Source organism: Episyrphus balteatus, chromosome 3, assembly GCF_945859705.1.
Source record: "Episyrphus balteatus chromosome 3, idEpiBalt1.1, whole genome shotgun sequence".
Lineage (NCBI taxonomy): Eukaryota > Metazoa > Arthropoda > Insecta > Diptera > Syrphidae > Episyrphus > Episyrphus balteatus.
The window spans coordinates 94,217,843-94,230,901 of NC_079136.1; the positions used below are offsets into that span (position 1 = coordinate 94,217,843).

Here is a 13,059-nt window from a genome sequence, read left to right on the forward strand (position 1 = left end):
CCGAATTTTAAAATAAAAAAATTTGGAGGTAAAGAATTTTAGAAATTGAATTCTGGCACTTACAAAAATTTTATTTATGAAAAAAAAAACTTTTTTTTTCAAAATTTTTTAATTTTATAGAATTTTAGATAACAGATTTTGAATTTACAAAAGTTTGACTTTACAGAATTTTTAAATACAGAATTTTTCATATATATAATTTTAAAACAAAGAATTTTGAATTTACCGAAATTTTAAAATACTGAATTTTGGATTTGCAGAATTTTAGAAACTGAATTTTTTTGACTTAGATTTTTTTTATAAAATATGGAATATTAATCGAATATTTCTGGAAAGATTTTTGTTTTCCAATTGGAATTAACAATTTAATATTGTGACCGTTACCACGTGTTTATAAAAAAAAAAAAAACATTTACAACAACAACAAAACACATACAAAGAATACTTTTGTGTAGTTGTTGACAGCTATGACGTTGAATACATATACATACATAAATTTATACATACATACATAGAATAGTGTGGAATGAAGAAAGAAAGTAGTATTTTGAATGATTCGATGATTAAAGTATCTAGATGGGTTCATTGAACGCGGTTTAACCCGAAATTTTTACATTTCTGTTTCAGTTTCGGCGCAAAAATTCCTTGAGGTTATTAACACTTTATATACTACTTTATGCTTAATTCCGAGCCAAATAATTCAATTTAAATTATATTTTCTTAGTTTGAAGCCAATACGTTTTATGTATATAATATATATATGAATATTTTTTATTTATAAGAGATTATAGAAAGAATAAATAAAACTTATAGAAATTAATAAATTCTAGTAATTAAATTTGTTTAAAAAATTGAAAAAAAAAATATTTTTTTTCCAAATTAAAAATATGTTTTCAAGACTTAAATTGTATTTTTTAAAATGTTCAGCATTCACGTTTAGAATTTTATGTTTCCATTATTATAAATTTATTTGAAAAATAGAGACGTATGTAACTAATAAAGACCTGGCAAATATAAGGCCATTTCAGTCCTTGCCCTTAAAAGATTGTATTTTCTGATTTTGTATTTATATTGCACTTAAATGATAGTAGAATATTTTGTTTCTTGAGTAAAATCCATAAAAACTATTTTGTTTAATTCATAAACATTTTTGAGCCAATATTAAAAAATAATTATTTTTTAATAGACCCGGCATAGATGACAATTTTAAATGGATAAGTGTTAAAGTATTTGTATTTGAATTTTGAAAAATAATAAGAAAAAAAATGTTCCATAATAGCATAAATTAAATGGTCTAATTAGTTAAAAGAAAAAAAAACAAAGTTTGTTTTTTATAAAAGTTTTGAAAAAAAATACTTGATTCCAACATTAATATTTTTGTTTGACTTAGAGCCGATTTTTCCATCTTCTAATAAACAGTCAGTTAACTGTTCGACGAATAAATTTATCAGGCTTATAAACAATCGGATAACAACATTGAATTTTTCAATCAAAAATAATTTAGTCTACAGAATAACAAAAAAAAATTTGTCAAATTCAATAATATTCAAAACTAAAAGTCTTTTTTATTTATAATTGTTTTTGTTTTCTTGTGTTCCTCTGTATTCTTTGTCAAAATTATTTCAAAGCAGCTTTGACAATTGACACAGTATTTTTATTGATATTATTCCTTAGAATAATTTTTATTCGTCTCTGAAAGAAGCAGATAGTTTTATTCATAGGAATAAGCTATATCTGCCTGTTGAAAAAATGATTTTTTCTCTATCAGGAGAATAAGTACTAACTGACTGTTTAACTGACTGTTGAAAAATTGGCCCTTAAAATAATAAGGACTAATTAAAATATAATAAAAGCTGTACTTTGAAATGTTATAGTAAAAAGTTGTTTGCTATTATTTGTTTTGTTTAAAAATTTTAATTTTCAAAACAATTTTCCCAAAAATTGCTTACAATTATTATTGTTTCGATTTTTATTTTGTTTGAAAATTTTAATTTTAAAAACAACTTTTGAAAACCTTATTCAACAAAACAAGACATTTTACAACATTCTGAGTTCAATAATATTTTTTTAACTAATTAATTCAACAAGATTTATAATATCATTAAAAAAACAAACGTTCAAAATAAACAAATATTATAACTTGTTTGAAGTAGATTGCGATACTAATGTTAGCCAATTAATTCTTTTTTTTGTTCAATTAGGTAGTTGTCGTTAAACTTCAAAGTAGTTGATTGGAAAAAATCGCTGCAACGATTCATCATTTGCAACACAGAAGACATCATTAATTTTGTTAGAAGTGGATTCAACTTTTTTAAATCTGAAAAAAAAAAACCGGGAAATATTTAACGTTATTTCTTATGCGAGATGAAATGTTTCTAATATCAAAAAGATTCTAAAAACTATAACTTCATAAAATTATTAAATTAAACAAATTAGTATTTTTTTTGCATTTATTTAAACATGAAACTTTAAACAAAATAAAAAAAAAATCATATGTATCTCTATTTTAAGAAACTTTTCATTGAATAGAAAATGTCTGAAAAATTTGATTTAAATACAAATAGCCAATTGTATGCATATTATTTTATGATAATAAATTTAAGTAAATTATTTAAATATTATATTTCATATTATTGTATTACTAATTGAAATATTATAAATATATTAATAACTAATGTGAAAAAATTAAAATAAAAGCTAAAAATTTCTAAAAATGTGTAAATTTAAAGAAATTATAAGTAACTTACGTTAACTATAGTTTATTTAAATTTGAATTAATAACACCAACCTGACATAAATATTGTATTATTTATTATTAAGACTTAAATTACACTTCTAAGGGCCAGTTTATTGAGCCTCCATTAAATTTTGAAATTTATCGCTTTAGTTAACTGCCTCGTTAAACTATTGTCGCCTTTAAGTATACATCATTAAAAATTCATTTAATTCACTCTTCTTTAGTTAAAGTCCTTACTTTTAATGGAAACTTTAAATTTAAAACTCTGTTAAAAATATCCTAGGGATTTTTTATTTTGTTTGAAAAATAATCTGTCAAAAGCTACAATTTTGTCAAATCAAATAGATTTGAATTATAAGAAAAACCAAAAAACAATTACCCGTAAGTATTTTGCAGCTGAAAACGCCAGAAAATACAAGAGATTAACGATATACCAGTGGTAACCAAAGAATGCTACAACCTACAATTGAAACCATGAGAAGAAGAAGGAGGTGAAATTTTTAATTTTTTCCATCGGTGTCAAATAACAACTTAAATTTAAGTGTTATCGGCATTCATCTCGTGTCATTGGTTTAGAAGTAAGCTTTATATCTCTTCTTCTCATGGCTTCAATTGCAATGTTATGTATGTTATGTATGTATTATGCAGCATCTCAAAAATGATTAGTTTTGAAGTGGAGAATATAATCTAGTATTATCTGTGCGAAGTAGACAAGAAATGCATTAATTTCTTTGAATTTTGTTCTTTTTTATGGTACAAATGCATGTGTGTATACCTACAAAAAATTCTAGTCTGGACTTTTTTCATAATTGTGATGGTTTTTTAATAATTCTTTAGCTCATTTGACATTTTTCAAATAAAATAATAATTCAAATAAAAAAAATTAATGAAATGACATTTGACACTAATGGAGAGTGAATAAATAGAAATTCTGTTTAAAACCTCCATTAGCTCTAAAAATCCCTCTTAAAAGGTCGAATTTGGTGTTTTAACTAAAACTACTTTTAAATTTAATGCTCAATTAGTTAATGATGCCAAACTTCAAAAAAGTCCTTAAAAGAGACTGAATTAAAAGAAATTGGTTTTTAATTTTAAAATTCCCTTTTTTAATGGCGATTTAAGTTTGATGGAGAGTCAATAAATTGGGCCTAAAAGGCTTAATTATTGTTATATGGAAATTAAAAAATATCTTTTCTAATCTAATCTATAAATTGAAATAAATGTTCTCAATTCCTTTAAAAACGAATAAGAATTGTTCTTGAAAAGAAAAAAAAAAAATAAATAAACAAATTAATAATTTTTAAATAAATAAAAAAAATGGATTTTAATTATGACAGCTCATATTTATTCTTCAGCATTTATTTCTTGCAGCCTGAATTGGTTTTTCTTAAAAATAAATGCTGGTCGCAATTTTCAAGAAATAATACCTGTGTTTTATTTTCATCGTTATCCAGCTCAGATTATTGTTTTTATTAGTCTTACAATACACATATAAGCAGTACTTCACTGTGTTATTGTAACACAAATAAATGCATACGATAATATGATCTGGATCACGATGAAAATAAAACACAGCTAATATTACATTTAAAAAATTATCTATTCATAAAAAGGGTTTTCTATGTAGAATGGAATTAATGTACCTGGAATAAATAAATCATTGCCTGTTCTTAAAATTTGCGAATTGAAAAAATGTTTTCTCACTTTTTTTTTTATTGAAAAACAACTATGCTTTGAATTTTCAGTCCTTATGACTAAAATAAAAATAACAAAACTCATCAAGGCTCATCAATATTTTTTAAATCGCAATAGTACAAAAAAACAGCTTTCTGGATCTTTTGATGTTCTAAAAAATAAAGTAAAGCCTATCGGGATTCAATATCTTCACAGAACAGGATGTCAAGAAGGAATAAAAGTACAATGTACACATGCTCATATATTTTTCTATTGGTAAGTAATTCTGTACGGCACTTGTACTCGTTCCCATAACTCGTTTAAATGTCTTGGAAGGCTACCGTATAATACCTCAAACCTAAGTTCGCAGATCAATTGATAGTTTAAAAGGATAAGTCGTTTGTGGACTGAGTCTTCAGATCAGTCTCAGGGAAAGTTTAATTACAATTAAATTTGGCGACCACAAATATGCTGAAAAAGTCAGAACTATTGATAACCCGAAATATTGTTCCGATGTTGAGACAAAAACTGCATTATGTATATAAAAAAAAGTTTTGAAAAAGCTAAATTGTATTATACATCATCTTTGAAGAGTTAATCGTCATTTATCATAGTAGCTAGTAGGTACTTTAGTAATATTTAATAATTCTAAGTGCATCACGCATGCAATTAAATAAAAAAAAATAAATTATTATGCGCTACAAACTGTTAAATTAATTACAATCCCAACATGGATCAATGAAATATACTCGTACTTATGGTCAACTGCCAAAGTTACTTCGACGCATCCTCACCTTTTGTCATCAAGGTCACAAAAGGTAAACATACGCTCCAAAGAAATATTAAATTTTCTCAAGGTTCAAGTTCACACTGTCAGAAAATTTCAATATTTCCACAAACTTTTTATTATTCACTACTCTATGACGTTAAATTTTTATTCATAAAATTTGAAACCTAACTTTGTCTATCCATTTGATTTAAATTAACTTTTGGACTTTGGTTAGATTGGACACGTCATTTAAGCGAAAGCTGGATGATAACACAGAATCACTTCGTGTGTCGTCAACTCGCGCGGCGTCATCACATTTTTATGCAAAAATCCAATGAGCTTAGTCATGGTGTGAAATAAGGGCAGTGTACGTACAAATGTATATATTTCATCCATTGAACGATCATCAGTTTTATAGTGGCTTTCGCCATATTTGGCGTTTTCGAATTCGATGATGCACGTTGTGATTGGCGAATGGAATCCGGCTGCCCTGCTGGAATTTTTGTTTGTGATTTTGTGTGTCACTGCACTGAGATGTGATATAAATAAATTTATCATACCTTTGCAGTGTTTAAAATTTACAAGACCTGATTTGGAGAGTTAAATAAAACAATGTTAATGAATCACTTATCTTAGTTTGGGGAAAAATTTAGAAATTTTCATTGTGAATTTTAACAATTAAGATTTTTATGCTTTTATATTATATCGATTGGGGATGACAATTTATCATCAACAACGACTTAGTAGGATTTTTTATATTAAGCGACAGTGAAAAAAAAGAAAGGAATTGTTACCGCACGAGTGGTAACAATTAAGCCTGGTGCTCACATGTGTTTTTTACTTGCGATATAGATAAGGTACTTTATATCAAGTTATGTATTCGTACAAAAAAAAAAAGTTGAGATAACATTTTTCCATGACATTGTGGGTCCCGGAAGTCCGTCTGTCTGTCTGTCTGTCAGTCTGTCTGTCTGTATAAGGTGCTACAGCCTAAACGGATGGACCGATTAATGTCAAACTTGGTATATAGCGTTATTTGGCGACTCTCCAGAGGGGTTTTTGGAATTAATTTTTTTTGGATCAAAAATAACGGTAATTGTCATATACCTATTTTAGTAAAATTGAAATATCTCGAAAACGGTTATAAGCTGAGGTCTATCTTTCAATGAAAAAATTTTTGTTTTGAAAATCATTATTAATGGTACCTGCCATAGAACCGTTTTTTTTTTTCAAATCCGATTATCTTCGAAACTGCTTATTCGATTTCAACGAAACTTTTTGTGAAGAAGCATTTATATAATTTAAATATAAACCAAAAAAATTTATAAAAAAATAATTTTTGGATTTGGAAATTTTCGAAAACGGGACATTGAATTTTTTTGAAATTTTGTTTCTAGATATTGATTAGTGATGTCTACAAAATGGCATACCATTTTGATTTTAAAACTTTTTTCCCCAAAAAATTATTAATAAAAAATTAGTTCTTTAAAAAACGGCTCTAACGATTTTGAAAATTTTTTTTCTAAAAATGCATGTTAATATATCAATTAAAACTTCATACTTGTTTTGGAGGGCAATTTTTTATTTTATTTATTATTTTTTTTTTACGAATTTTATTTTTTTTCCAAATTTCTATATAAAAAGTCTTGAAAATTTAAGCAACTTTAACTACCGTCCAGTATCCAGTTTTATAATGCCGCTAGTGAAAGATTTCAAAGTGATATTGGGAGATGAGAATATTGACAGAATGTTAAAAGGAAAGGAGGGTGCCAAGCAAACAAAGCAAAACACGTAACTTGATACAATCGCGTATCTTTTTTTCAAACCTGAATGGTTCGATTGCCAAAGGTTAGCCCAGGATATCGCAGGTTTTTTTTTTTTTTGCTAAATTATAACGGAATTTTTTTTCACCTCAAACATCACAAAAAATAATTTTTTTTAATTCAGTGTGAAAATTGTTGGCACTGTAGTTCGTTTTCCTAACGTAAGCCCAGGATAGTCCAACTTTTTTTTTCTTTATTCCACTATTTTTTGAAAAGATACAACAACAAAATGTATTCATATCAAAAACCTAAAACATTATGAGTTTTTTTTTCATGTGCAAAAATCGTTAGTTTAAGACCGTGGTTTGTTTGCCCAAGGTAAGCCCAGGATAGCCCAACTTTTATTTTCGCTATCTTAGACTTAGTTTAAAAATTATTTTTTATTCATCTAACAAAAAAAAAAAAAATAGTACGCATACACCCCAGTGACCTTTTAAATTTTTAATTTAGAAAAAGTAAATCCATTGGTGTGGGCATTGCGCCTGAAGTGTTATTTATTTGGCTTAGAATAATTCATACTTGATTGAATTTAGTCCATACAACATTCCTTTTAAGAAAGCTTAAGTTGATTTGTTTCATTTCACCTTAAAAACCACAAAACAGAAATATTTTTTCAAAGGTAAAAATCATTGATTTTGTTTTTGTTTTAAATATGAGCACCTAGAGAAGGTAGTAAAATCTTTATAAAAATTTTTTGCGACTGAGAGTTTGGTATGCCAAAAACCTGTACCTTCCGTTGTTCTCGACCCGTATGTAAACCATTTGATGGTATTTTCTTCAAATGGGAGTTATGAATTCCAGAGTTATGCGCGAAAAAGTTATGCGCGTCAAAGTTATGCAAAACCGAATTTATGAAAAACAGAAGTTATGAAAAACCAAAGCTATGAACACCAAAGCTATGCAACGCCGTTTTTGGGTTGGCAACCATTGAAAAGAACGATATACGCGAGGTAAGTTAAGATAAGAAAAAAATGTATGGGACGGGGTGTCTATTCCCCCCGTTCAGCCGGGAGGGACAGTTTTCTAAAAAATTGACTTAATTTGGAAAAAAAAATTATAAAAAATCAAGATTAATCCAACAATAATGTACTGTATCTTTATGTAAAGCCAAAGACTTGTTTTTGTATCTTGTATTAAATTAAGCTGTTTAATGGACCGGTTTTTGAAAAATTAATTTTCAAAAAAAATATAGGTATGGCTGTTTAAAAAAAAGTAGTTTTGGTTTTTTTTTTTAATTTATCGAAAACGACAAGACATTATTTTTGGATCCAATTTTCTGTTTTTGTTTAAAAACAAATAAGAGCATTGAATTTTGAAAACTAAAATAGTACAATTACATGAAATTTGGAAAAAAAATTAAAAAATTTTCAAAAACTAGTCCATTAAACAGCTTTATTTGAAAACATATTAAAATACATAGTTTTTGGCTTTACAAAAAGACACATAATATTGGTTCAACCGTTGATTTTTAATCTTTTTTTTTCAAATTAAATCAATTTTTTAGAAAATTGCCCCTCCCGACTAAACGGAGGGGAGTAAACACCCCCTGCCAAACCAATAACCACGTTGCATAGCTTTGGTGTTCATAGGTCTGGTTTTTCATAACTTCGGTTTTTCATAACTTCGGTCTTTCATAACTTCGGTCTTTCATAACTTCGGTTGTTCATAACTTTGACGCGCATAACTCTGGTATTCATAACTTTGTCGGTTTCCCATATAATATGAATTAAAACAACCCGTCAAATCAACGTTTTTGTATAGGTCTCTTTGTTCAATGATAAACCTCAACTTTAACGGATCCATTGCCACAACGCATGAGAAAGATTCTATGAGTCGGAAGTCAGCCTTTAAAAAGCTTTATTTTATAAAACGTAGAAATAAAGGCATAATTTTGTATTTTGAGGACCTAACCTAAAATTACATAATTACATAAACGATTAAATACATGTGAAAACTTAACAAATATGTAAGTAATCATTAAACAGGCGGTATTGTATCAAAACTCTAAAGTTAGGATTGTTATGTAATATGTATGTTGCAATAATTTCAATATAAGATATGTATTAAAGTTATGTAATACATACAAAGTCAAGGCTCCTTCAAAGCCATGCATTTTTTTTTTGTATTTAACAAATCAATATCATTGAAAAAGTTCAAAGGCCATTGGTCAAAACTATGTAACAAGGCTTCTCTATAAGAACGTTGCATCATGTTTGATGCAACAAATTTTTGATGTAACAGAGCATTCTTTTAAATCTCATTTTTTTTTTTTTTTGTTTATTGTTTAAACTTGATACTTTCAAAACATTTTTTTATTGTAAATAGTTTTTTTTTTTTGTTTTTTTACATAATTCTTATCAAAATACATATAAAATTGAAAGCAACAAGTTATCAATTACACTATATGCACTTGCTTATTTTCTTATTTCCTATTTGCACATAAAATAAATTGTTTGTATTTCCTCAACGCACAATATTTTTAGACATCAATTTTCCCCATCACCTATATACACAAAAAAATTCTTCACAATTCAATATATTTTTCTCATGTTTTTGCATTATTTTTTCTGTATATATTTGTACAGTTTGATAAAACTGTATACATGTAACACATTCCTATTTCTCTACATCGAAAAATATTTATACCCAACCAGATTCATCTCTTTAAATTAAAAAAAAAAAAAAAAAACAAAAAAATCATAGGAAAACTATAATTAGCATTTTTTCTTATATTCAAAATTATTATAAGAAAATTTTTCCAAAAAAATTAATACTGGGACTCTAATAAAACTGGGAATTTTTCCCACTCTCTCTCTCTTTCTCTCATTTCTCTCCAAAATAGGATTTTGCAATACATGCATGCATTCTATTCATATTGTCACTAAAATACAACAATAAAATAAATATCATTCATTACTGCCCCCCAACAGGTAAGATGAGAACTATTAAGAATCCTGCACCTCAATTCATCTCATACACACACATACACCCTAAAAGATATTCAAGCAAAATTCCAAAACAAAACACCAATACATCAAAAAAAAACCCCTAGCATACATGATATCTCTCTCTCTCTCAATACCAAAAAAAAAAAAAATGAGAAAAAACGCATAGTAAATAACCCAACTAACAGCGCCGCCGTTTGGCTGCGCTTACACTATACAAATTGTTGATTTTTCAATTCAAATTGCTCTCCAATAATATAAAATGTATCTATGGATACATCCGAATAAGATACTCGCGCACACCCATATCTATATATGTATATATTGCATATAAATAACAAATAATCACTGTTCTTCGTCTCTGTCTCTCTCAGCCAAAACTCAACCAAAAACCAACCTCTAACTAACAAACCGCCAATATCTTTGGCGGCAACCAAATATACACCAAATACATCAAATACGTATCCAACAGATACAAAAAAAAAACACACAAAACTAAATAAAAGAATACAAAACAACAACAACAAGCAACACCTAGAGCGTCTGAAAAAAGCGAATTGCTTCAACCGTTTTCGTAAAAGTTTCAGTTGAACATCACAATCCGTTCAAGTCGCGGATATCTCTGAAATAAAAAGTTTTTTTTTGATATAGTAAGTAGTGGTAGTAAACTTTGAATACAAAAAAAAAATAAAGGAGTTACAATAACCCAATAACCAATAAAGTTAATATTGAATTTGAATAAAGTTATTAAGTGCAATGTGAATTCTTTATCAATCTTCAATCTTTTTTTTTTTTCAATTTGAAAAAAAAAAATTAATTTAAATTTTGATTAAAAAAAATTAAACCGTTACTATTTTGCAACAACTGTCAAAAGCAAATAATTTTTTGACAGAAATACAAAACATCTTTTTGTATTTGTGTTTGTTTAATTTGTGTATAACTGTGTCTGTGCGGTGAATATTATGGGAAAATTATTATTTGGCAATTTGCCAACAACTCTACAACACATATACCCTTCAATCTACATACCTACTTTATTATATAACAACTCTATCCTGTTAACTCTTAACAATATAATTTCGACTATTTAGTAGTCATAGTGTGTCATAAGAATGATAAAAAAAAAAACAGAACCATGGATTTTGTATTCAACAACTGTCATTTGATCTTGTATTACCGTTGTGCCGCTTGATGGAGAGTGGTTTTTTGCAAATCCAAACAAATCCAAAACCACAAAAGAATCATTTGCCGCTAGACAGTCTATAAATTGTTTTTTTTTTTTTTTTTATTATTTTATATAAATAAACCAGTTCAAAAACCCCAGAAAGTAAAAATACATTACAATATTACATTACATCTCTGACGGCTGCTGCAGGTGACATAATTTGAATAAACTGTTTTTGCAATACTTCATTTGACATTTGAAAAAATAAATCAACAATCGTCAATAATGACGGAAAAACCTATATAAAAGTGAAAAGTTACAATGAAGGACACACGGGGAAATGATAATTTCACTTTCAAAAATATCTAGAACCTGAAAATCTATAAATATTCTTAATTTCGAATTCGAATCTCGAAAATACAAAACAAAAACACAATTAAAACAACAACAAAAAAAAAAAAAAAAGCAAACGATTGCGGGGTGTATGGAAATTTGATCGCACTTCTACTTCAACATTTGAATGTGAATGATATACAGTTTTCCTGTGCAATCATCATTTGCTTGATTAGGAAAATTCTTTTTGATTATTATTTTTTTTTTTATTATTTTTTTTTTTGATTATTATTTTTTTTTTTTTTTTTTTTGATTTCGAAAGAATTCACCACTGTTCTATTTGTCCGTTTGGTCCATACATAAGCAAAAGCCACCACCCACCCCTCTATTGCAAGATCACTTTTCATTTCATTTCTATTCTTGGTTTGGCTGCCAACAACGCCGGAGTAGAGTTTTTTTTTTTTTTTTTGTCTTTTGCTGGTATAACGCCACCAAGGAGAGTGCCGAATGTGGATGAACAAATAAAACATTTTAGAAGCACTTTTTGGCTCGAAATTTATTTATAGAGCTTCGGGGTGGTGGATCTTGTTATCCGCATGCGTGTTTCAAATTTCTGGGCATCTGTGGCGTATACGTATTTTTTTTTTTTTCATTTTTTTTTTTTTTTTAATTTCTAAATATTTGCTCAGCATTTGAGATTATCTAATTTATATGTTGGATAGAAATTTTTGTTATTTTTTTAATGAAAATCAATTTTTGATGATAAAAAAATGACAAAATTTCTCATTATCAAATCTCATTTACTCATGTAGGTCAAGATATTATTGAGGCTTAAAAATTTTTTTTTCTGTTTTGTCAAATCGTTCACAAAAAAAAATTAAAACAGACAGAGAAAATAAATACCTACCACACTTGGCACCTATTTTACTGTTTTTGTTATTTTAACTCTTTTTTTGTTTATTTTCTTAAACAAAAAAAAAAAATATTTACAAAACATGTGATGAATTATTGTGAGAATGAAAGTACAATTCACATTTTTTTTTTGTTTTTTTTTTTTTATTATTATTTTCGTTGAAGTAGTTTTTTGGCGAAATGACTTACGCTGCAAGAATTTGTAATACAAAACTGATTTAAAACAAAGAGAATAAAAACACACATTGAGTATATGAGGGATAGGGAAGTTGAAAAATGTGCTGATCGGTATAGGATTTTGAAGACCTTTGTTTTTGGTTAGCAGGTAACGCAAGTTGATTTTGTTTGCGGAAGTGCAGGTTTTTTTTTGGATGAATGAGTAAGGTTTGATTCAAATATTTTACTACAGTTTAATATAATTTGTGAGAGATGATTTTTTAGCTTAATTATGCGAAATAGAGAATTCATTTAATTATTTTATTTGAGATCAGTTGTATGTCCTTTTAAAGGACAAAGTACTACAATTATCGTTTTAATTCCAGTCAACTTAAAATAATTTAATCGAACCGCAATAAAACTATTTATAATATAAAAATACATTTCCATTAAATTATATTAATTAGAGTTAAAATTAGAGTCAAAAACTCTTGTCACTCTAGTGGAAGCCATTTACTCCTAATTTTAAAAAAATTACAAACTAA

The 13,059-nt window shown here is 27.1% G+C and overlaps 1 protein-coding gene across 6 annotated transcripts in view; it reads left to right on the forward strand.

Moving 5' to 3' along the window:
* Window positions 1-10,441: 10,441 nt before the first annotated feature.
* The window catches only part of LOC129916431 (tropomyosin-2), a 49,825-nt gene continuing 47,207 nt past the window's right edge, over window positions 10,442-13,059 (forward strand). For 4 of the 6 annotated variants that reach the window (XM_055996390.1, XM_055996383.1, XM_055996384.1 and 1 more), the window contains exon 1: window positions 10,442-10,598. The gene's annotated coding sequence lies outside the window, so the exon portion shown is untranslated. The remainder of the gene's footprint in view (window positions 10,599-13,059) is intronic. The other 2 variants (XM_055996388.1, XM_055996382.1) reach the window with 1 other exon arrangement.